A 24,761-nucleotide genomic window follows, 5' to 3' on the forward strand; every position below is an offset into this window, starting at 1 on the left:
TGCCCCAAATATTTCCTCTTTATTCTGATAGAGAGAAAGCCTAAAATTATGTTATACACTTTACATAATGTATAATAAAAATATATCATATAATTTATTTGTATTTAATACTGTTCATTTAGCCCTGGATGATATAGAGCCTCTGTGTTTATAATACAAAACATCCCCTTCTTCTTTAATAAATCTGTAAAATCAGTGTGATAGCAGCCTGTTAAAATAGCATCTGTCTCCATAAACACAAAATGAACATTGGCATGTTGAATGGTATGTCTAAATAAAGATATAGCTTCCCAGCTTAACTATCATTTTATTAACTCAATCCAAAGTCTATCAACCCAAATATCTAATACTGATAGTCCTCACACTACAACTTCAGACAATTCTAGAAACAACCCTGCCACACACCCAAATAACAAACCATCCTTCTCTCTCTCCCCTGTCCCTACATCTAAAATTAAAAAACTCCTCCTCTGCCTAAAATCCACCACTCTTGCAGCAGACAGTATACCTGCTAACTTTCTGAAAATAGCAGCTGACTCCCTATAATATCCTGTCTCAATCCTAATAAACAGGTCCATTCAGGAAACTTATGTACCAAAACTATGGAAAATAGCCTACATCATACCTCTTCACACAGGTGCAAAATCCTATGAGTTCTCCAAATACAGGCCAATAGCTATACTTTCTCCACTGTCCAAACTTCGTGAGAAGTGCATACACCTGCAAGTTATGCAATTCTTGAGCTCACACAATCTTCTCTCCTTCACTCAACATGGCTTCTGCCCCCACCACAGCACAACCACAGCTCTTCTCTCATTCACCAACCATGTAAATCATCACAGAAATAACAATAACTATGCATCTTCTATCTTTTTAGATCTCTCCAAAGCCTTTGACATGGTCTCACATCCTAAACTACTAGATGCTCTTGACTCACTCTCCTTCACTCCCCCTACTATATCCTGGTTTAAAAGTTACTTATCTGGCAGACAACAAGCTGTCCAATGGCAAAACAAACTATCTACTCCTCCCCCCAACTCTATTGGGGGTACCACAAGGCTCTATACTGGGTCCACTACTTTTCTCTATTTTTACAAACAATCTACATACTTCCTCCAAACATGCCACACTAATTCAGTATGCAGATGATTTGCACAGTCCCATCTATTATCACCCTACAAAAACTGACCCAAGAATCATTCTGTGCTGTTGAAAGTTGGATCACTGACATCCAACTCATTCTCATCCCTAACAAAACCAAATTACTCCTGTTCACCCCTAATAAAACAAAATATACTCCCTCATCTTTCTCCATCACATCCAGAAATGGCACCATCATTTCACCATCAACCCATACTAAACTCCTAGGGGTGGAAATTGATAATAACCTATCTTTTGATATTCATATAGCACAAACAATCCAGAAAGTTCATAACAAAATGGGGACACTCTACAGTCACAAAAACTTTCTCACAGATAAAGCAAGAATCACCCTAGCTCAGACCCACCTTTTATCAACACTTATATATGCAGTGCCAATCCTAACCCATATTAGAAAAACAAATCTAGGCCATCTAGAATCATGTTATAATAAAATTGTCAAATTTAACTCGCCCTTTAGAACCCACCATTGCCAGGCACTAAAAGAAATTCAATGGCTAGAATTTCCTTACTTACTTACCTACCAACAACTCACCTGTGCTTTTAACATCATAAACTACCCAGAGAAAACTCCAGCACTAAAACAGCTGTTAACACTTTATTCTACCAGTCACCCTCTTCGCTCATCTTATAAATCTCTCCTCAGTATTACAACTACCAACAATACTGATGGCAAAGCCCTATACTGCCATACCATAGCTAAAAAAATGCAATAACCTGCCCACTAATATAACCTCTACTACAACAAACACACAATTTAAAAACTACTCAAACCACATCTCAGGAAAACCTGGATCTGCCCATGTATTACATGACAGTCTCCTCTGACTTTCTTCTCCTTTCTCTTTACAACTCAAACCCTAGGCTCTCACTTTCTCATAAATCTAACCTTCCTCATTATAATCGGGATGCTCAGGTTATATTATTTTCCTTCTCTGTTCCTTAATAGAAGCAAAATGTAAAACACTAATTTTATGTAACTGTTATTTAAAGAATTGCATTTTCTCTGTCAGGTCAATTGTACTTTATATGTAACTCTTTATCAAAGTATTGGTTCTTTACCTATCACAGTTGAATTATTGTGAACAATATTTGCATGTGTGCACTTACAATTAACCTGTTTTTCATGTCTGTATTACCTGTGTCATAACTACTTTACTATATGTTAATTGTGGAGCTTTTCTCCCCAGGCATCCACTGAAAATGGACCTGGTCCAGCTGGAATTTCCCGGTTAACAAATGTAAAATAAATAAAAATAAAGAAGTTCTTTGTTTATTACATCATCCATCATTCAAATTGGGCACTTATTCTATCCTTGAACAGTCTCTTAGTCTGGCCAGTATAAAACTCTCTACATGTACATGAAATGAGATGTCACATTCTACGTATAACAAGTAATGAATCAAAGCTATGCATAGTATTTTTAGTAGTAAAATGTGTGTCTGTTAAATTATTACTGCAATATACAGAATTACCACATTGAAAGCAAACCCTCCTATGTACTACAGTTCTCTGACTGTCTAAGCACTTTTTAACCTGGTTCAACAGCTGACCAACATTTTTACTTCTTCATAGCCAAATCTACATACATACGGGAAGAATGTATTATGAAAGCAACACATCATTAATCAGAACAGGTAAGTGTCAATTAATGATTTTCCAAATATGAAACGTTACTACCCTAAGTTATGATGAACCTATTGTTACTACTGTTGTTATACATGTCATCTTTGTACTGCAATAGACTGTTTCATTCCATCCTTTTGGCTTCATGCTTAGCATATGTAATGTTCACAATATTGTAGCCTCTGTCTGACAATCTGTTAAGTCATTAGCTGCTTTATGGTATCCATCTGTAGTACTACTAATCCATTTGATTCTTGTGAACTGGGGCTTAGGAATGTTTCTTATCATATGACCTGGATGGCATGCATCTGTATTTAATAGTCAATTCTTACAGAAAGGTTTACAATATAAATCTGTAACCAAAGAGCCAACAAGAGTCTTGTTAACCATGACATGTAAAAAACTCAGTCTGGAAGAGCTTTGCTTTTATGGTTAAATATGTTAAAGTAAGAAGAAGTCATCTGAAACAACCACTGCTGTCCCATTGTCTCCCTACAAACTTGTAAACTATCATTGTTTTTAAGTCTGCAAAATGAATTACTTTGCTCTCTGTCAACATTATCACCAAACCTCTAAAAAAATAAAAGCTGATTCCTTGAATAGATCAATCATGGCAGCTTCTCCGAATACTTTTACAGCATTAGAACAGGGTGGCTAGAAGTTAGTTTAAAAAGAAAAGGGACTATTTCACAATCTGTGGCAGCAAGACATGGTTTATCAGGAAAAAAGTTTTCAGATTCAAACATCTGCAAAATTGTTTTAAATCACTATATGATGATATAAGACATAAGTTGTAAGTATGAGACTTAAATCTTTATTAAGCAAATAGTCATCAGGGCATAAAATTTCTTTAGAAACATTAAAGACCAAGTCATGTACCTCACTCACACAATTATTTTTTATACAGTTGATAATGTCTGGAAAACTGTATCTATGGTTGTTACATCTAGTATGCTTTTGACTGCCCATATGCACTTATGTTTAATAAAGGAGCTGGAGACACAGCCAAAGCAGTCGAATATTTGCGCTGATTGTTAGCCTCAGAATCATCAGAACTTGACTCTAAGTCTGTATCAATATGTGAAAATGAACCATCTTCAGTAGTACAAGAGTAGGATGTATCAGTCCATTTAAAAATAACACTAAAGATATCTCTTTTATGTTTGGCCCTAATTTTTTTTCAGCTTATCAGTCCAGAACTATTGATAGGTTCATAGGCGAGTACTTTTCTAGCTATCATTGTGGGCCATTTTAAGCCTAGCCAGTTTTCCTTTTATTGCACTCAAAATAACCTATTCCACTTGGTTACAGATTGGCCTTACCCATCCCATGGTCAATAATTATATATTACCCCTAATAAAAATAACTGGGATCATACCATAGATATTTTGAGAGGACCCATGCATGGAATAAATCATTTAGAAGCTACCAGCTGATGCCATTTGATTTGCTGATGTGCAGTAAATCCATCAGTAATGTGCTGGAAGATGCCTTGTATGCCAGACACAGTAATCTCTTTACAGTCTATAGGATACCAAGTATAGTTACAGGGTTCATGTAAGACATCTGTTTAGGCCTTGTATCCTTTTAGTAAAATTGAATCTGATAGTTGTATTACTGTTCAGATGTCAATCCTAATTAAACTTGTACCAAGTGAAAATTGTGCCCTTCTGATAATCTTTCTTGTATTGCTTATTTTTCTTTATTTTTTTATCTTTAAAATCGTTGTGCATTTTGGCTAAAACTTCACAGTATCTGTTTAAGTAATTCAAATACTGAATGTAGTTAAAATGTTCAATGGTGGCAATTTGAACAGTAACTTGTTCACTTAAAATAGGTACTTGCCTCTCATAAAATGAAAATAGTTTTTATAGACAACACAGTGACATAAGCCTGAATTTGGCACCGAACCTTCATAAACTTGTTGTCTTCATTAGCTACCTCAGGCTTGAATAACAAACACAAGCTCCAGGAAAGCGGAGAACCATGTTATCTTTTATGTAATCTTTCAAGTATCTGTAAGTCAAAACTGCTGACTGCAGTTTTTTAAAAACCCTTTCAGGTGTCTGGAAAGCTATCAGTTAAAGATTGTGTATCCAAATTTGCTGTACTGTTGTTGTTGTCTTTCGGCTTTTCCCGGTTAGGGGTTGCCACAGCGGAACTCCGGTCCGCTAATGATTGGTAGTAGATTTTCACGAATGCCGAGGTGCCAGGTCGACATTCAACCTTCAATGAAGGCACGCCCATTTACGTATGTGTTTCAAATGCCCACCCAACCTCGGGGAGGACATGCAGACTCCACACAGAAGGCATTCCCTGCACTCCAGCAGAGAATCGAATGGGAGAACTTTTTGCTGTGAGGCAACAACGCTACCACTGCACCACCGCGGAAGTCTGTTGCAATCAAATTTACTTTCAGTCAAATGTAGTTTCTTTCAGTCAAGTGTAGTTTCGATCATTTGTATAACCTGATTTCTGTGTCATTAAAATGAACCTGTCATCAAATGTCAGTAAATCATATCTATATCTTTATGTATATCCATATATATGACTATGTGTACATATATATATATATATATATATATATATATATATATATATATATATATATATATATATATATATATATATACACACACACACACACACACACACACACACATATATATATATATATATATATATATATGTGTGTGTGTGTGTGTGTGTGTGTGTGTGTGTGTGCGTGTGTACCAGGAATCACAAAAGTGTGAATTTGAAATGATTGAACACAAAACAGCAAATGCACAAAATATGGTGACAAGTACAAAGAGCAACTCACAAATCACTGAATCCGTTTTTCTTAATAAACAAAGCTCTATATAAGTAAACCCTGCCTAAAAACCCACTAAAGATATGTCTGAATAGTGGTACTGTTAAGGAAAGACGTTTTAGTAATGTAATGTGTAAGGCTGGGGTTAGAGACATGGGTTCATAGGTTCATAGGAGGTTACTAGGCTAGCAGCCCTAGAGCCTTTACAAGCCTATCCATGTTAATCCTGAGTTACCTCAATTGTCCTTGGGTAGATGGATGTAATTTGCAGAGTGAGTCTGTGATCAACACCAACTATCCCTGTCCATGAGGGATAGGGGTACCACCTCAAGGGTGAATTTGATGTCTCCCATCCATTTGTCTAGGTTGTGCTTGAATAGCATCAGTTAGGAGCTCTGCTTCACATGAATTGGAAGTTTATTTCAGAGTAGTGGCAATCTCTGGGAGATAGATCTGTCTCGCCAGCATGTTCTGTTAGTGTCAGAAGCTAGGTTAAGATCCCTAGAGCATGTGACTCATGCCATTTGACTTGCAGATGTGCAGCATTTCCATCAGGGCAGGGCCAGAGACTGCCCTGCAGGCCAGGCACAAATCACCTCTGAGTAGCCTATATGATACAGAGTACAGTGATAGAGCTTTCAGTCTATCCATATAAGTCATGGTTTGGAGGCCCTGTATTTTCTTTGTGAGAATCCTCTGTGGTCTTTCCAGCTGCTACAGATGTCTAGTGTGGTACATGCAGAAAGGACCATTGCACCTCTATTAATGGTCTGATAAGGGTGAAGTACAGTGGAGTTATAACATCCTTAGACCTGGATGCAATGAGATAACTAATGAGATGTGGAACATAGAAGGCTTTCCTTACCACTGTGAAAACTTGGTGGTCGAAGTTCAGATTGCTATCTACCTGTGCTCCTAGATCTCACACCATTGGATTTGAACTTAGGGAGGTGCTGTCAATATTGTAATTAGCAGGGAATTTCACTTTGCCAAATGGGATAATAATGCACTTGTTCACATTTAGTTTTAGACCATGGCTTTGGCACTAGTCATTTGTCTGTGTTAGCTCCTCCTGTAATATGTTACCATTGTTGTGGGACTCGTTGATTGCACTCAATTTGTAATCATTAGAGAACTTGGTAAGCCAAAGACTGTCTACTTTAGCCTGGACTTCCGAGAAATAGATTCCAAACAGTAAAGGTCCCAGCACAGATCCTTGTGGTATGCCACTGGTGGTGGGTCTACTGGTAGAGGTGGGGTCACCAACTTTGACAGCATGTGTTCTGTCGGTGAGTCAATTGGCTATCCATCTAGTGATATAAGGGTTAACCCCCAGCCGGAAGAGTTTTTCAATGATACTTGAATGGGGGATTGTGTCAAAAGCCTTGACTAGGTCAAGATTGGCAGTATGTGCTGTCTTACCTTCATTCAGGGCTATGGTGACGTTCTCAAAGATGACTACTAGGTTTAATAAGCATGATCTACCCTTAGTAAAGCCAAACTGGGTTGGGTCTAGAGTTTCAAGGTCACCTATGTCCTTGTTGATAAGGTCCATGATGATTCTTTCCATGGCTTTGCAGATGAGGCTGGTTAGACTTATGGGTCTATAGTTCCCAGAGTCACTTGATGCCCCCCTCCTTTGTGCAAGGGGATTACTGTTGCTGTTTTCCACTCTGCTGGAACAAAGCCATTTCTCAGGCTATGGTTAAAGAGAATGCTTAGTTGATCCACTAGGTCCTGTTTTAGATTGTTTAATAAGCAACCTGGGATGTTATCTGGTCCCACTGAGGCTGTGTTGTTCGCTTTGGAGAGTGCAGGTATAACCTGATCTCTAGAGACACTAGGCAGAGGACTGGTGTTGACTATGCTTTGGGCTATGGCTGGTGGGGACAGCGAGATGAAATATGAGCTAAATCTGTCAGCTAGTAGGTTGGCAAGTTCCTTGAATGGTAACATCTACTACCAGTTTGGCATGTAGCTAGGAATTCCCTTTTAGATTCTGGACATAGTTAAAGAATGCCTTATGATTATCCTTAGCTAGGGATGCTATTTTAGTTTTGTAATTAACTTTAGAGGACTTTACAAGATTTCTGATTTCCTTGTTCAAGCTGTGGAGGGAATTCTTCCTTTACTGAGTCAGTTCCCTCTTGTTCTTAGACATCAGTTTCTTCCTTTTGTTATATAACCTGTTTATACTTGAGGTCTACTAGGGTGGCTTGTTTTTTCAGGAGGACCTGGTTTTAATCCGGTTAGGTACTGCTTAAGTGTTTATACAGGGCATTTGTGTAGACCTCTGCATAGGAGTCATTGTTGTCTGTGATTGTGGGGGGTTAAAAACTTTTTTATTCCATTGCTTAGTAGGCTGTAGTTTACTTTGGAAAAGCTTTTTAGTTTTTTTGCTCCTGTGGTGGTGACAAGTCCAATAGTTAGTTTGAACAAGACTGATTTATAGTCTGACCTTACCAGGGAGGGCATCACACAGGATGGAGTGCAGTGACCTCCCATGCTGGCAAGCATTATGTCTAGGGCATTTGAGCCCCTTGTGCAGATGCAGACTATCTGTTCCAGAGCAGTTGTATTGACAACGTCCAGGAACCTCTGGGTGAGCATGTTTGTGCTCATGTATGTCACCCAGTCAGTGGAAGGATAGTTAAAATCTCCCATGACTAAGGTGTTGGGCTATATGGCGAGTGACTCCAGTAAGTCCAGGTAGGTGGTATGATTTTCTTGGTTCATGGTGGGGGACCTATAGCTAGCAATGATGTGGTAGGGCATTTTGCCTATAGTTAATTAGACAGGGAGTAGTTTGAGACCATTATACTGTTTGACCAGTCTCAAGGTGTACATGGTTTAATGAAGATGGATACACCTTCACCTTTTGTTCTTTCATGTTCATTTTGAGGTCTGAATGTGTGGAAGGCATTGTAGCCTTGCACGGCTGGGGTGCTCTCCAAGGCCTTGAACCATGTCTCAGTGATGGCACAGATGTCAGCATCTTCCAAGGTAAGGAGTGATTCATCGGAGTGCAGTTTCATGTTTAGTCTCCTAGCATTAAGCAGCAGAACCTTGAGTTTGTCTCGAGTGGATTTTGTTACAGCGGAAATTTGTTGTTTTGACATTGCCTAAAAAGGTACTATGGGGAGGCAAGCACCTTTTACAGTATCTGAAAGCCTAGAAGAGACAGGTGCAGACCATCTCAGACAAAGCAGCATGTCCTGTTGGCCATGTCTTCCCAGGCTGATAGATACTGGATCCCCTTGGACTGACACCACAGGCTTAGCCAATTGTTGAAGTCAATCATTTTTTGTTTATATTGTGACATCATCCTGGGTGAAGGTAGAGTGCTGCTTAGGACTAGGGTCATACCTGCCTGGGACATGTAGTCTGAGAGTTCAGTCGTGTCTCTCTTCATATATTCCAGAGCGGTATGTCTCAAGTCATTCACTCCCAACATGGACAATGACAGTCATAATGGTACTTGTTGTTGAGTGACTTGAGTGCATGTATGACTTGATGGATCCTAGAACCTGACAGCCAGCTGGCCATGACCTTTTCCTTGTCCAGCCTAGTGATGGGGACATCTGTGTGTCTCCCTGTAGAGTCGCCTATGAGCAAAACATTAGGTTTTGAGGTGTTTTGCCTTTGGGGTTTATTTGCAGAGACGCTGGTGTATGTGGTATTACTTGTAGTGGTTTCTATTTGCATAGCAACTGTGTGCAAGTGGTTTACATTTGGGAGGTCTCTGATCTTTTGGGTAGCTTCTAATGACTACCTCCATGTATATGGGTCTATGTGTTGTGACCTGATTTTGTGTGAGAGGTGAAGTGTGTGTGCTGACAACCTGTTTGATTTCCAGTTTGTTGTTACGTGAGCAAACTGATTCCAATTTCATAGTGCACTTATATTTCTCACATAGGGTATTTGTTTGTTTTAGGAGTAAGTGGTTGTCAGTATGCGTGAGGTAATTGCTACATTGCCTCAGGATGCCCATGTCAATCAAGCTGGCTGGTGAAATGGTGGGAAACCACTCATCCATTAAAGCAGGTTTTTACAGTATGTACTATTAGGGAAAGGAGTGGACTAGTTTGACCTGTTTTTGTGCTAGGACTAACAAAGATGCTTGTTCTACTGACAGCTATGGATGATGTGGCAACACTGCTCAGTGCACAACTGAGTTACTCGTAGTGCAGTGGGAAAGCTTGGGAGGGTTCCATTGAAAGATGTCTAGGGAAAAATTGAGTTTCAAAGCATTTGTGTCTATACAGGGCACCGTTAACCTCTGTTGCATGGGTTGCTGCAACTCGCAAATGCAAGGACAGGAGTAGGTTTGGGGGTAGTACCAATGAGCAAGGCTTTGCCCCAGTGCGAACTTCCACATGTCTGCTAACCATAACCCTATATCTATCCCAATCCCTATCTCTAACCTTAGTACTAATCACTACATTACTAAAAGCCATTTCCCTAACAGTAGCACTAAACAAGATATACACACACACACACACACACACACACACACACACACACACACACACACACACACACACACACACACACTCTTGTACATACTGCTACCAAAGTATAACAAAAAAGTCTATTTTCTTGTCTAGTCCTTAATCTAACCCTAATTCATAAACACTCACACATACTCCCCCAATTCACGAACACTCACTCATATTCCCCCTAATTCATGAACTCACACATACTCCCCCAGTTCACAAACACTCACATATACTCCCCCAATGCATGAACACTCACACATACTCCCCCTAAATCATGAATACTCACACATACTCCAATTTGTGAACACTCACATATATTCCCCCTAATTTTCTGAACACTCAAACATACCCCCCAGATTCACGAACACTTACACATACTACCCCTAATCCAAGAACACTCACACATACTCCCACTAATTCATGAACAGTTACGCATAGTCACTAACTGCTATAACACAATCTTGCATGTCTTCAGACCAGTATTTATAACATATTCAGTTGCAGAGATAAATTACAGAATCATATTTGGTAGGAAAAATAGTACAAATGACATTTGATATAAAATTAATTTAAAATTACGTTTAGTCTAAAACAAAACCAAACACATTATTTCTACTACAAGTTAAATGAACAAATTGTCAAAACAAAAAGACAGAAAAATAAAACTACAAATGTTTTTGCAGGGAGAACAAGCCCCTCTGCATACTCCCATCACAGCTCCTAAACTTATATATACCAACTCTTTGGTTGCACTAATTTGGAGAAGGGAAAATCTCCCCAGACAACAGAATCACTGCTGGCACAGAGAAATTGCACCAGCAGTGATGTCTCTCAAGAAACAGTGATCACAGTTCCATACATTAGCACTATTTACTGACTGTAGTCCTTACAAACTACAAGAACATCACTAACTTTATTAAACACAAAGAAAAAAATACTGGTAACAACAATAATCTTTATGCAAAAATCAGCTAATTAAGCTACTTGTCAAAATTCAAACTAAAAATATAATCAATACATGCATGCAGCTAAATGTGATTCTACCAAATGAATCTTCTGCCAAATATGATTTTACCAAATGACTGTTCTACCAAAAATATTGCAACTGTATCCCTCTCTGTCTCTCTTTCTCTCTCTATATATAATATACGTATATATGGTTCCCCTTTATAATCTCGAAATACTGAAATCTCGCGTTTCAGTATTCCGAGACTATAAAGGTGAATTTTTAAAATAGCGAAAGTGCATAATCGCAAATTTGAATATCTCAAATTTGCGGTTATAGCTTTAAGCTTCGTTTTGTCCAGTGTTTTCTGTGGATGGTGTATGGTGTCGTGTGTAGATTTAAGGTAAGTGAGTGTTTTGTAAGGGTTTTGGGTGGGAGTTCGAATGTATGTGAGTGTGTTTGTAAATTGGACGTGTGGGTTAGGGTAGGCAGGTGAAAGTATAAGTGTGTAAATGTTGGATGTGTTAGTGTTTGTACATGTGTGATGTGTGCGTCTGTGTGCGAGGGACTGTGGAATGTCTGGGTGTGAGTTTGCTGTCTTTTCCTGCTTGTGCGATCTTGGAGTTAGTATACATAAGTAGGGGTGGGGGGTGCAGCCCCCCTCATGGGGATGCTGGCGGGCATGCCCCCTGCTTATATATAGTGTAGGTGTGCTGATTTGTGTTGTTGTGTTTGTGTATGTAGTGTGGGTAGGATAGTGTATTTGTTATGTGGTGTGTGGTGTGTATATGTTCACGATTTTGTATTTCGTGGATTTGGGGTTTCGGGATTTTGAACATTCTCCTTTATGGTTTTGAGATACTGAAATTCGAGATTTCAGTATTTTGAGATTATAAAGGGGGACCGTATATATATATATATATATATATATATATATATATATATATATATATATATATAAAATTACATATATAAACACATGCACACACACACACACACACACACACACACACACACACACACACACACACACACACACACACATATGTGGATATGTGAACACACCATCGGATATGTGAACAATGAACAATTACTCACCCTCGATCCAGTATTGGATTACTGGCAAGGGGCTGCTTTAGCCTTTTCTATCCTCTGAGCACATTACAATGACCTGGGCTCACTCAAACTCAGATCACTGAGAGTAAATATAGATGCTTTGCCTCTCTAACAGTAAAAGTCCTAGTTAGGGATTTTTGGAATAAAGGAGAGGTAATACACAGGGCAACATTTGTCAGAATGAGTGTAAGTGGAAAGTATTTTGGTGTTTTAATTTAAGGACGTGCCCACAAAGTATTAAAAATAGGTAACAGTGCTATCAATGTTTAGGCATTCTTTGAGGATTATGTTTTTTTAGATGATTTTTTTTCTCCCACCAGTAACATCCTACACATCCTTACCCAGTGCCCATATCCATCTTTGGGTCTCCCAGCCATCACCACAATTCCTGGACTAACTCTGTAGGGCTGCAGCCTAAGTGGAAATTGAAGGCATTCTGGGAGTATGGCCATTCACATCATCTGGGAGAGTTGCACTGAATGCCCTACCCCTGTTACTTCTGCCCTCCCTTCGGTCCCTTTATGTTATCTAAGGGGTGAGCGTGCAATGGGGATGTGTGGCATATTGGCCTACCTTCACAGCAGCTCAAACTTATCTCCATCCTATTTCCCACTTTGGCACATGCCTCCTAGCATAACTTCCCCAGCCTCCACCAAGGATTGTCACAGGAGATGTCCAGGGCATCACCCAACCACCAGGGATGGTAACTCCTATCCCTCCCTACTGCTCTGTCAGATGCCTTAGCTGCTAATTAAACTGGCTTGCCTGGGCTGTAGTCAGAGCTTTATCCTTATAAACCACTGGAATGGCTTAAGGAGTATGTTTACTGCTGTGGAAGAAAGTATTGTATGGAAAATATCTTGACTAAATTAACAAGGTTGACGTTTATTGCAATAATCTGTACAAAGAGAATGGTTAATTGAAATTATAACAACAAAAGAAAATGGAAAAGGTTAGGTGTAATGGAATGCTATGAGGTATTAGAAGACACTGAAAGGTATTTTTGTGGGTATGTGTATACATATAAGGTTTTCAATGTACTTGTTCATATGTAGAGATAAATAGAAGTTGTTGCCATATAAATAACTCATTTCTAAATATGTACAGATGACTTCTGGCTATTTTAACCTGAATGATATTTGCTATATGTCACTTTTATTCTGCAAGTATCAAAACAAATATTTGCAATACATGTATGGATTACTATATGTGATGGTGAAATACATTACAAATGTATTAAACTGCAATATTTTTTTCCAAATGAAAAAAGTATGATGGAAATTGGATGAAATAAAAATGAGACAATGTGTCTGGTATGATTGTGTCGCCTCACAGCAAGAGGTTCTCTGGTTCGATCCTTGGCTGGGGTGCTTTCTGTGTGGAGTCTGCATGTTCTCCCTGTGGTCGCGTGGGTTTCCTCCGGGTGCTCCGTTTTCCTCCCACATCCCAAAGACATGCTGTAGGTGGATTGGACACTCCAAATTGGCCCTAGGTGTGAGTGTGTGTGTGTGTGTGTGTGTGTGTGTGTGTGTGTGTGTGTGTGTGTGTGTGTGTGTGTGTGTGTGTGTGTGCGTGTGTGCCTTCAGTGGAAGGTTGGGCGCTGGGCTGGCAACTCGACACCGTAAAACTCCACTGCCAATCATGAGCAGACAGGCGATCCACTATGGCGACCCCTAACCGGGAAAAGCCAAAAGAAGAAGAAGATATATAGATATATATATATATATATATATATATATATATATATATATATATATATATATATATGTATATCTATGGATTCTTATTACAAGAATGAAAGTTCCCAACTTCAAACTTGTAATAGGAAGCCTCACTTACGCGAAAGTTCACTTTAATGAAAGTGAACTTCCACGAAAGTGCACTTCACCGAAAGTACCACGGCACAGTGGAGGACATCAAAAAACATGCTATGCCCTCCACTATGGTGTGATACTCACAGACTTTAGGGTTAGGGCATGGGTCATGGTAAGGGGGGTAGGTCCATGACAACTGCACAGAAGTTCAGTACAATGCCCGTTCGTTGTAATGAACTTCGCGTAAGTGCACTTTCGATTAACTGCACTTTCACTGCAGTGTGCATTCCATACACTATTTCGAAGTAGTGTACCTTCGATCTAGTGTATGAAATCCATATATATATATATATATATATATATATATATATATATATATATATTGTAAATGACATGTTTGCTGTTGACCTGCTTTTTATTTATTTATCATGTGTTAACGGGTAAGTGTCCTGGCCCTTTTCATTCATGACCCAGCCAAAAGCAATGAACAATTAACTGACATGAGTTTGGCAGAAAAACAAGAGTACCAGGAGAAAACCCATTCAGATGTCAGAAGAACATACAAACTTAACATACAGTGCTAAGAAATCAGGATTTAGTATTATTTTGTTTTATTTTGCCCGCCCTATGTACCAAATTGTACAGTCTTCACCAGTATTATGAAACTTATGAATTTTGTTATTGTGTATGTTACATGGTTACAGCCAAAGCAACAAAGGAAAATATTTATTTTTGCTTTCCTTTTTGTATCTGAACTAAAATGCTTCAAACCCCCCCCCAAAAAAAGCAAACAAAAACAACATAACAGAGTTTCCCAAACACTGCTTTGCTTGCATTCAGTTGTCAATGTGTTAAACATTTTAATCTGAGAGTCTCACTTATTCGTTTTTTACATCTATAATCCACCGTTGAACTATATTACCCAAGATCCTGCATCAGTGCTTTAGATAGCTGCTAGGTCACATATAACAGTATTCTCTGCAAATATCTGCCTACAACCCACTCTTACTCTCTGCTCTGTCCATTTTATTTACATTTTTGTTATATGGGCTACCCTGCAAGCTCCTCTGACTGCAGTAAAACAAAAGAATTTGATCCAATGAGATTGCTTTCCAAAGGGCACCTTTCTTTATCTATTTTTTTTTATTCTCGCTCTTTCTGTAATTCTGTTTCTCTCTCTCTCCCCCGCAGGCTCTCACATATACTCTTCTTGCTGTCTTGGCTGTACATGGAGATAATGAGCCCAGCCCTAGCACTAAAGTCCGCTTTCATCCTGTTATTACATTGCTATCCTTGTTACTATGCACATATTGTAAATCCCAGCCTAGACCCTATACAAGTATTTAGACTGCACATGTACACACTAGAAGCCCATCAATAAGGCTGATTACATGTAAGCTGGCATAAAAGCAGTCCATTGATATCCCGGCAATCATACAAATCTGAATCAAACCTGAGCACCTCATACAAATCTGAATGAAGCCTGAGCACCTCATACAAATCTGAATCAAGCCTGAGCACCTCATACAAATCTGAATCAAGCCTGAGCACTTCATACAAGTCTGAATCAAGCCTGAGTAGCTCTTTCCAGTCACACACTGTATGATTCACTGCTAGGCTTTAGTAATGGCTGGCCTGAAAAAAAGGCAACAAGTGGTTTTCTCTTATTTGTCTCCGAGCACAAAAAGTCAGCAATGGTCACCAAAATCTATTGATCCCAAAGAGACCTACTCCTGACAGTTAGTTTTCTGACTTATAAAACCTTTAATCAAGCATTTTTACAGAAAAATCTGCATAGCCTACACCTATCCCATCATCCCAACACTCTGTCCTTTAAATGCTGGGCACAGTACACTTCACTCTTCCTTACATTAGTAAGCACCAACAGTTTATACCTATATGATGTCATCATTAACTGGCCCTGCCAAATCTGCATGCATATAACCAATTTCTTTGTCAGGAGGGTCTTACTCGTAATACCTGAACAAACCCAGTTAAATGCCAGATTTATCTTCCAACAAGTAAGCTCTGAATTCTTAATAAGATTATCTGTAATAATACCAACAGCATTTGCAAAATATCAGTGCAGCACCTTCTTGCATTGATCAGTGTTGTATACTTGGAAATGATTCAAACCTTAAGGTATTTATATTATGTTCCACGATTCTGTACATACCCTGACTATAGTCTCTTATCTGAACTTGATCCTACTGAGTGACTTCTCTTCCTCTTTGAACACAGCCCTTCAGATCTCTTTTATGTTTTTCATTCTGTTTTAATTTCTGTCCAAGACAAATTCTTTCCACTTCATGTTAAAATGATTAGAGATAGATCTTCCACTTGGAGACACCAAACAAAAATGAGAATGGTTCCCCACCTTACTTGGAGACAGTGCAATAATATCGGAAATCTCACTGTCTTTGCTAAGCACAACAAATTTTTAGCAAATACATACGTGTGTGTGGTTAAAATCCTTAAAATCACTCACTTTCAATGGAAGCAGGCCTTACCATTTAACAACTGCAATGAGTTCTGATGCTTCTAAACTAAATTTCAGATGTCACATGGACTGCAGATCAACATCTGACACAAGTTGTCACACTGAAGCATTCATACATTTTCTGTTGACATCTTCTCCCTCTGTTCATACCTACTATTATGATACCCTACATTCCTTAAGCAGCCCACATTTCTAGTTTGGAAAATAATCCTAGCTAAGAGCTAAAGCAGTGCATACATTTCTGGTCATATTACTAGAAAAAGGCTTCTCATGGCATTTGCAGTCATTTAACTGCCATTTCCTTATGTTATTTTTAAAATACCTGGGACATAATTTCTAAGAACTGAGAAGAACATACATATTTTCTGTTTTTATTTTCTTATCAATTTGCAGCAATCCCATTTGAAAGATGGAATGCTGAGATATGCACAGCATTGTTTCTGTTTTGCTCTCTTCTTTTTAATTAAATATTATATAATAAAACACAAAATTATTTGAATCATTACAATGAAGTATGCTAGCAGCAAATTCAGGTAAAAATCAAATGTTTCTTATTTTTATTTGTTGTTTCCTTTTACAGCTTAGAAAGGGCCTTTGTGAAACACCTCTTCAGAAAAATTGCCATGCAGTACAGTGTGTTTCTCTTTATCAAATATCAGGTATAAGCTAGGGTTACCATCTGCCCCTCTTTACACAGAATACTCCCCATTTAAGAATTTGCATCCTGCGGGGGGGGGGGGGGGGTAGCAAATGACCTGAGATTCCTATGCTTCCTCTAATAGTTACATAAAACAATTCATTTATATAAGAACAACTTAAATATATATGAAACAGCATAAACAACTCAAATTCTATAAGAATGAGCTTTTATTCTGGCAAAAAAAGTGAAGTTCAGTCATTTGCATGGGTTGTGGGTATGCTTTGTCATACAAAATCTCATATTTTAGTTAAAAATGTCTGACTTTGGGCATTTGAAATGGTAGGAGTGCTGGTGTAAACAGAATTAGTAGGTTGTAAAGATATTCAAAAATTAGAACTATTTGTACCCAATGGGATATTAAGGAGGAACTGGAAAAGGCAGCATGTTTAACAATATCAGTGATGTAAGTGTTACATATGCATATGTGTGTGTGATGCACTTGTGTAGTGAGTGTGTCTAGTCATGTGTTCATAGTTTGCAGGATCGTAAGTAAGTACTAGGCTAGATATCCAAGTGGATCTTTTTAAGCCTAGCCAATTTCCCTTAGTGAGAATCAAACCCTATACCTCTTGTTTGTGAGGTAACTACTTTAACCATTATACCAAATCCCAACCCAAAATTTTATAGTCAAGGATCCATACGTAAGGATTCTAATTATTTCATTTCGTTAATCCTAAGACATGTCTCACAGCTTTACCAGTTCAGAAACAAAAAAAAATATCTAATGCAAGTGAGTTAGCTTGCAATGCTAAGAGCTTGTGTTTCATTTTTATTTAGATATAATTAGTAGCAGAACATATTTCAACTTAAATGGCAAAGAAGTAGAAAAAGTGAAGCACAGGAAAAAATAAACCGGTAATGTCTATCCTGAAGTCCATTGTGTAGATACTGATTGCAATATGCCATAAAAATTAGCAGTATGTAACTAATAAAATCAATTACATTAATATAAAAGTGTGTTAATTTTATACATGGAATATATATTTATAAATACTTTATGTAACTTAAGGGTAGCTTTATGAATTATAGTGTATTGCTGTCATTGGACCTCCCTGAAAAGCAACATAAATTCAGTTAAATAATTTATTTAGTAAACTAAAATTCTGAGTAAAAGATAGCATTATAATCATTAAAGACAAGAACGCATATTGTTTTATATTCTTACAGTGTACTTGATTGGAGAATGTCTAAGGTTATAAAACATAGCAAGCAAATAGATTTCTCCTATAAGGTCCACCAGAGAACTTTATTTTTGACTCATGTCACAGATTAATAGTTTTTCAGTCTCAAGTTAACTTCTGGAAGATAACTGCTGCCAGTGCATTAGATGATGTAAATCTATATATCTTTGCAAATTCAAATAAATAAATAAAAGTAAATAATAAGCAAATAAATAATTATATGCAAAGTATGAACAGGAAACTGAATGTTACACAAATGCCGTAAAAGTGTTTTCCCAGGTTTCTGCCAAGGTGCTATGCAATAACCAAACAAAACAGTCTATTCTATATATTATACACATTCTGTGGTGTAGTAAGAGTTCTTTTTCTTAAATGTTGATGCATTTTCTTTTTTTCTTTTTCTTTTTTTGCATTTAGTAATTTAGATTAAAGAGAAACAAAATGAACCAGGATAAATGAACAGGAGTCAAAATTTCACCCTTGACTGCCTTTCTGCCTGAACTGTTCTGCAGTGAAATGCAAACATATTATATAGCACAGTAAGGAACTCAACAGTGCCTTGGTCATGACCTCAGCAGCAAAACCATTCCCCTTCTCCTGAAACAACTTTACTTTTCTCAGGCAAACAGTAAAGTAAGCAAGGCTTCAGACAGTCAGACTTACCATCCACCAGGTCTTAGCTGTCATGTCATAGCACAGCTGCCATTTAACAGTGCCATCTGTGGCCTTTCCCACTGGTGATGTGCCGCTGTCTTCCATGTGAGCTGCTGTCAAGAGGGATCCATCATTTAATCCAGTCCGTTCCAGCTGGGGCATATTATGGGTACTGTGGGCCAGTTCACGCATCATGTACAATCAAGCATTTATGAGAAAAAGTAGAAAACGACACTCAAAACAAAGTACTTGGACATTTTTTCTTAGTAAAATAAATGTATATTACTTAGCCAAAGAGACAGAGGTAGAGATTGATATGTTTAGTAATTTAGCAATGAGCAATGGGGAGATGTCTGCTGTGGTCCAGTCTGTCCATGTGGGCGGCTGCTTTAGCCAAAGAAGGTTGTCTCCTCTAAGTTTATTTGCATACTTACTTCCCCCTACATAAAGGAAAACATAAAAAAAACATGGCTAGTCCCCTACACTGTTATTAAAAAGAGAATTCTTTTTTTTTTTTTTTGTTAATGACTGGCCTTGGTTGTGTCAGTTTGTGGCTGGGGCATGAAAACAGAAATATATGTAAGGCGTAGAACACACAGGTAGTGTATACTGCTGTAAGATAGCTAGGGGCTGCAGTGTTTCCTCACCCATGACTCACAGCTGGAGTCAGTTAAATGCCCTCCACCCCCATGCCTTGTTTGTTTCTTCATAACCTTGTACTGTAAATGAGGAGAAAACATTGGGGGTGTACTACAGAGAAAGCAAAAGACACTTAGTGGATACTATGTACACACTATTTGCATGATCTGTTTTGCATATGCATCATGAAATTGATTGCATCTATTTCAAGCATATATAACAGAACAAAATCAAAGGTTCTTTAAACCAAGAATAAGCATGAAATGAAGTTTGCTTCTTAAGTTTTAAGATACAAACACAGCTGAAGTACAGTATAGTACAGTAATTTACGAAGATTTACAAAGATATAAAATCCTGCAATCACTTGCAAAGTTCAGAGTATTTTCCTTCCTTGTAATTACTTTTCATATTGTTATAGCTTACATCTGACAAAAAGACTTTGCAGATACAGCAGGAAAAATGAATGATTTTTTCCCTACCATTTGCTTTAACCCAAATCTCACCTGGGTTCAAACAGAGGGCAAAACTAGTTAAAGGGACACACACATTATGCATGATCATCCACCATTTTCCTCTGCAATGAAAAGATGTTCTTTCCACTACATACCATCAAGAGAAACTGGATATAATAGTCTCTTGTAAAATGCATATAAAGCATAAAATGGTATACCAAATATTTACTCATCTGTTCTACAATTATTTTCTATGTTATCAGTCACAGAAACATTTCTGTCAAAGATAATGTAAAGGTATTTATGCCAGTAAAAAAGGTTTTCAACCTGTTTTAAAGAATGGTGACTTTTCATTGGCCAGCATACATTGATTGTATGTTGCCCTGTGACCTCCCCAAAATGGAACCCTGCCTCTTACAATGGGAGAAAAACAAGGACTGCTTTCTGCATGTATATCTCTAACAGATACCTAATTATGTAGGATATCCTAAATTTTACCTTTTACACGTGTTCTGTCTCTTGCAAAAAAATGTATACTTTTACGCATATCCACATAATACTCAAAGACACAAAAACACAAATATATATTTCGGCAGATAAACCTAAAAACTTCTAATGTGTTCCAGACTTATACCACATAGACTGAAACTTTACCCCTCATTTTCAGGGCCACTGTATGATATTTTAAATTTTTTTGCTACTACTTTGAGTGACAAAACGTTTAGACATGTGCCTATACGTGTTTAGATACCGAAAACAGAGGGCTGGTTATCTATGACAATATGAATGTTTACATTAATGGAATGTTACAGAAAAAAATGCATTCACTACTCCAAAAACATTTTGGTATGGAATATGTCTGACAAAACTGATTATTTGCATACATATTTAATCATGCATTATGAATCATTCTGCAGCTTCATTGGACCAGGTGATAAGTATTTAGGCAGGATGATATATACTGTTAATCTTTGTTTGGACATGAATTATTCTTGGACCTTTCCTGCTCCCTCTTTTCTTAAAGAACTGCAAAGAAGCAAAACATGTCCACAGGAAGAAGTGATGACAGACTACAACTTTGGGTATCTTATTTTAACCTTTCACCTTGCCTCCTGTATTAATGCTGCCTGTCTCTGGACTAGCTGTTAAATTTCTTACTGTCTTCTTGTAGTAAGCTATTCCATAATTCTTTGTTCACATCTCTATAAGTAGGTCATTTTCAAATGTCCCTGATCCTTCTGTCTAGCAGCACTTTGTAACATGTCAGTTGTTTTTTTTTTTTTTTTTTTTTACCTGTTTGTTGGCTGGGTAAGCCCACTGGACACAATTGCCCCTATTCTAGTTAATTCAGGGTCACGCAGTAGGCAAATGAAGGTGCAAGGAATCAAACTCTGTATTCTTATTAACAGGTTGTTTTAGAGTGTATGTATGTATATTTACTCAAACATTATGGTGCTTCTGCAACTTTAGTCTTCCTTTAATCTGGTAGGTTCTGTTTGTGCACTTTGTGTTTGGCCTACCAAAGAAATCATCTCAAGTGATCATGCTTGGTCCTGTCTAGAATGCGAGGGCCTGTGATCTGTCTCCATGGCCCTTCAGTGGGTTTATGCTTAGTGTATGATGTCACTCCCGAGAATATTGGCACTGCTAGTCCTAAGCTCATCTCAATGTCCTAACAGGCACTCTCTCCAATTTTCCTCTATACTTTCTTACGTTTAGAAGCCAAAACATATTCCTGAAAGGTCTAGCTCCTGATTAACTTAGAATCAGTATTGTTTATTTTCCATCCATTGCATTTCAAAATTTGGTTGCGTTAGCAAGTATGCTTTAGTATGTTGCTTGCTATAACTGCAAGGCTCATTTACTCAAAACACAAACTTCCAGTTAGTAGAATGCCATCTGAAATTTCCCCTTGCGATTCTGATTCTTTATGAGTTATCTGGAACTTGCTGGAGGTGAATTTTGAACTTTAAAGAGATTGTAAAATTTACAAGACTTGCAAGGCTTGTTCTTACTTCACTATTTCCTTTCCTCAGAGCATTTAAACTTTACTACAGTTCCCTTGTCCTCATGTCACTGTTTGCCTTTCTGCTACTGGTAAGAATGATTTCTTGCATTTTCTTTTCTATATTATTAATGAATATATTCAAAAGAATTGGTATCAAAATTAGCTGTAATGGAACATATGTTGTCGTTTCCACTGAATCAAGTGTTTTTCACTGTTCTCTGTTTTGTCTTCCTATCTTTTCCACCTGTTCCTCGGCCCATTTCTGCTTTGTGTAATTATATCCATAACATTTCACTGATGTTTTAAATTCCTTACTCTCTTTTTTGTATTGTATACCTGGAATATTTGTTTTAGAAATAAATTGGTTGCACACTTCATATCCAATTACTTCCATCATTCAGCTTAACAAAAGCTATCAGAGTTGCAAAATAGAGCTCTCACCTCTCTGCCTACAGAAATCCTGGCTGCTTATTATTATAGATTTCTGTTCTGTGCAGGTTGCATCCTATATACTGTTTGATTAATGGCTGTTTAAGTTTGAGTACAGCAGAGGAAGGTCCAAAATGCCTGTGTTCCTTTCTGCAGTTGATTTTGTGCTCCATAAGTACTTGCCTCGTGCTCCAGTGAATTGAAACCATTTTGATCGTAATGCGGTAGTGAGTAAAACTGAAATGCCAGGGATTTTTCAGGTTCTGATAACATTTTCCACAGCTGTAAACACTTTTCAGCTATTTTTCTTTAACTGCAATCTACCCAATTTCAGAGAATGATATTATCAATGCTTATTTTGACCACATCCTAACAGAAGTTACTATCTCATATTGTGAATCCAGAACAAAGTACTAATGAATAATGACTCTTTCCAGTCAGCTAACTGTTTTTATATATTTGTGTTTTGATTTGTTAGTTATGATAGTAAACCGGTCCATTGTGATGATACCATATTCAGATATGACAATGGCCATATATGGTAATAAAGAGCACAATTATATAATAAATCTCACCATGACAGCATGGTATAAAATCAATATATAGCAAAGGACAGACAAGAGCAAAATATATGTATATGATATACATGCATTATACAGCACCCATATAAATAATCTGTTTTAAACAGGAAAAACTAAAAAGGTGACTACTTAGAAAGTAATGTGATTATTTGATTCATGTATGTGTGTTTAGCAGCATGAGTGACAATGTTAAAATCACAGCATCAGAAGAACTGCAGTAACTGTGCTACTGGTGGTACCTGGATTCATGTTTCCAAACAGACACAGCAATAAAGCATGAGGTACCATCCTCTGGAACAGATCACTGATCCCTGAAATAGTGGTAGTTCACATGGTTGTAAAATATTGCTTAGTAGCTGATGAAGAGAAAGTTTAGGTTTATTAAAACATCAACATGTCAGCATTGCATGCTTAAGAAAGCAAAGGCAAGAATTAATAAAAGTAGTATCGGCAAAGCAAACACATGCTACATCAAAATTATCTTTCTTGATGAAGCCATCCTATATATAAAAAGAAAAAAAGATTACCTCTTTGGCATTTGGTCTTCTGACAAACAAACTCTGTTGGAAATTTCCCAGCGAATTTAATTACAGCAAATATCAAATTACACAGTCCTGCTGTTTCACAATGTTTGCTACCAAAAATCACTTCTTCCTAATTCAAGTGCCAAAACCCTTCCGCCTATTCCTTTTCATCTTTGTCCTCAAATTCTCTCATATATCGACATAATAAACTGATACTTTGTTTCCATTACTTTAGCTATCCTTGCTGTACGGCAATACTTGTCTGTCTTCTTATAAAATTGCCCATATTATTTAATTTCTGGGGAAAAAATGACTTGCACAAAAATACCGAAAAATATCTAAATATTATCGTTTATTATATGCAGACCCAGTACATATCTTGTATTATTCTATTTCTATGATAAAAAAAGTTGTTTCATTTTCTGAACAAAATCTTATAATTTCCATTTGTTTGTGTTATTTACTGCAGAATGACCATATTTTGATGAGTTCTAAACCTAAGAAAACTACATTTCTTTGTTTCTCCAATTTACTGCCCTCCTAAAATAGGTATTGTGCAAAAGTTAGTCCCTCAAAACAGTGACATCACTTGCAAGAAGAATTGGGTAACATTATTTCTCCTTCCTCAGTGGTACATACTACAGCCTATTTTTAAAACATTTTAAAGAAAATACTTTGGTACTTTTCCGTTATTGGGGCAACAGGTCTAATGAGCAGTCACAATGTTAGCACGCGGTCGGCCCCCAAAAAATTCCCTAACTGCCTTTCTCCCTCCCTCTTACTTTCGTACACCTACACATACACACAGGGGTTAAAAAGAAAGTGACTTGCAGAAGTAACATGTTTATTGAAAGCAAACATTTAGATAAACCGGCGTGCTTTGGTGTGAATCTTCACCTAGGAACAACAGGCCTGCAACAAATCCAGCTGTTTGGCGTCCCTGTTCTACTGTCCAGTAAAAACATCCATCACTCTTAACTCAATCCAGTTTGCTAATACAAAACAAGTCCACTTGTAAGAAGTTATGGAAAAGAAAAAACAGCAGTTTTCTGTTGAATGTCACCAAGCACGATAGCTTCCACCACAGTTAAGAACAAAGTGCAAAACACAATTTATCG

General features: G+C 37.6%; 1 long non-coding RNA gene across 1 annotated transcript in view; it reads left to right on the forward strand.

Moving 5' to 3' along the window:
• LOC122788346 overlaps window positions 1–24,761 on the forward strand; it is a 105,224-nt gene that overhangs the window by 9,138 nt on the left and 71,325 nt on the right. The window contains exon 2 of the long non-coding RNA XR_006362646.1: window positions 2,738–2,799. This is a non-coding gene — a long non-coding RNA (uncharacterized LOC122788346). The remainder of the gene's footprint in view (window positions 1–2,737; window positions 2,800–24,761) is intronic.

This window comes from Protopterus annectens, chromosome 13.part0, assembly GCF_019279795.1.
Source record: "Protopterus annectens isolate FY-2018-M chromosome 13.part0, PAN1.0, whole genome shotgun sequence".
Lineage (NCBI taxonomy): Eukaryota > Metazoa > Chordata > Ceratodontiformes > Protopteridae > Protopterus > Protopterus annectens.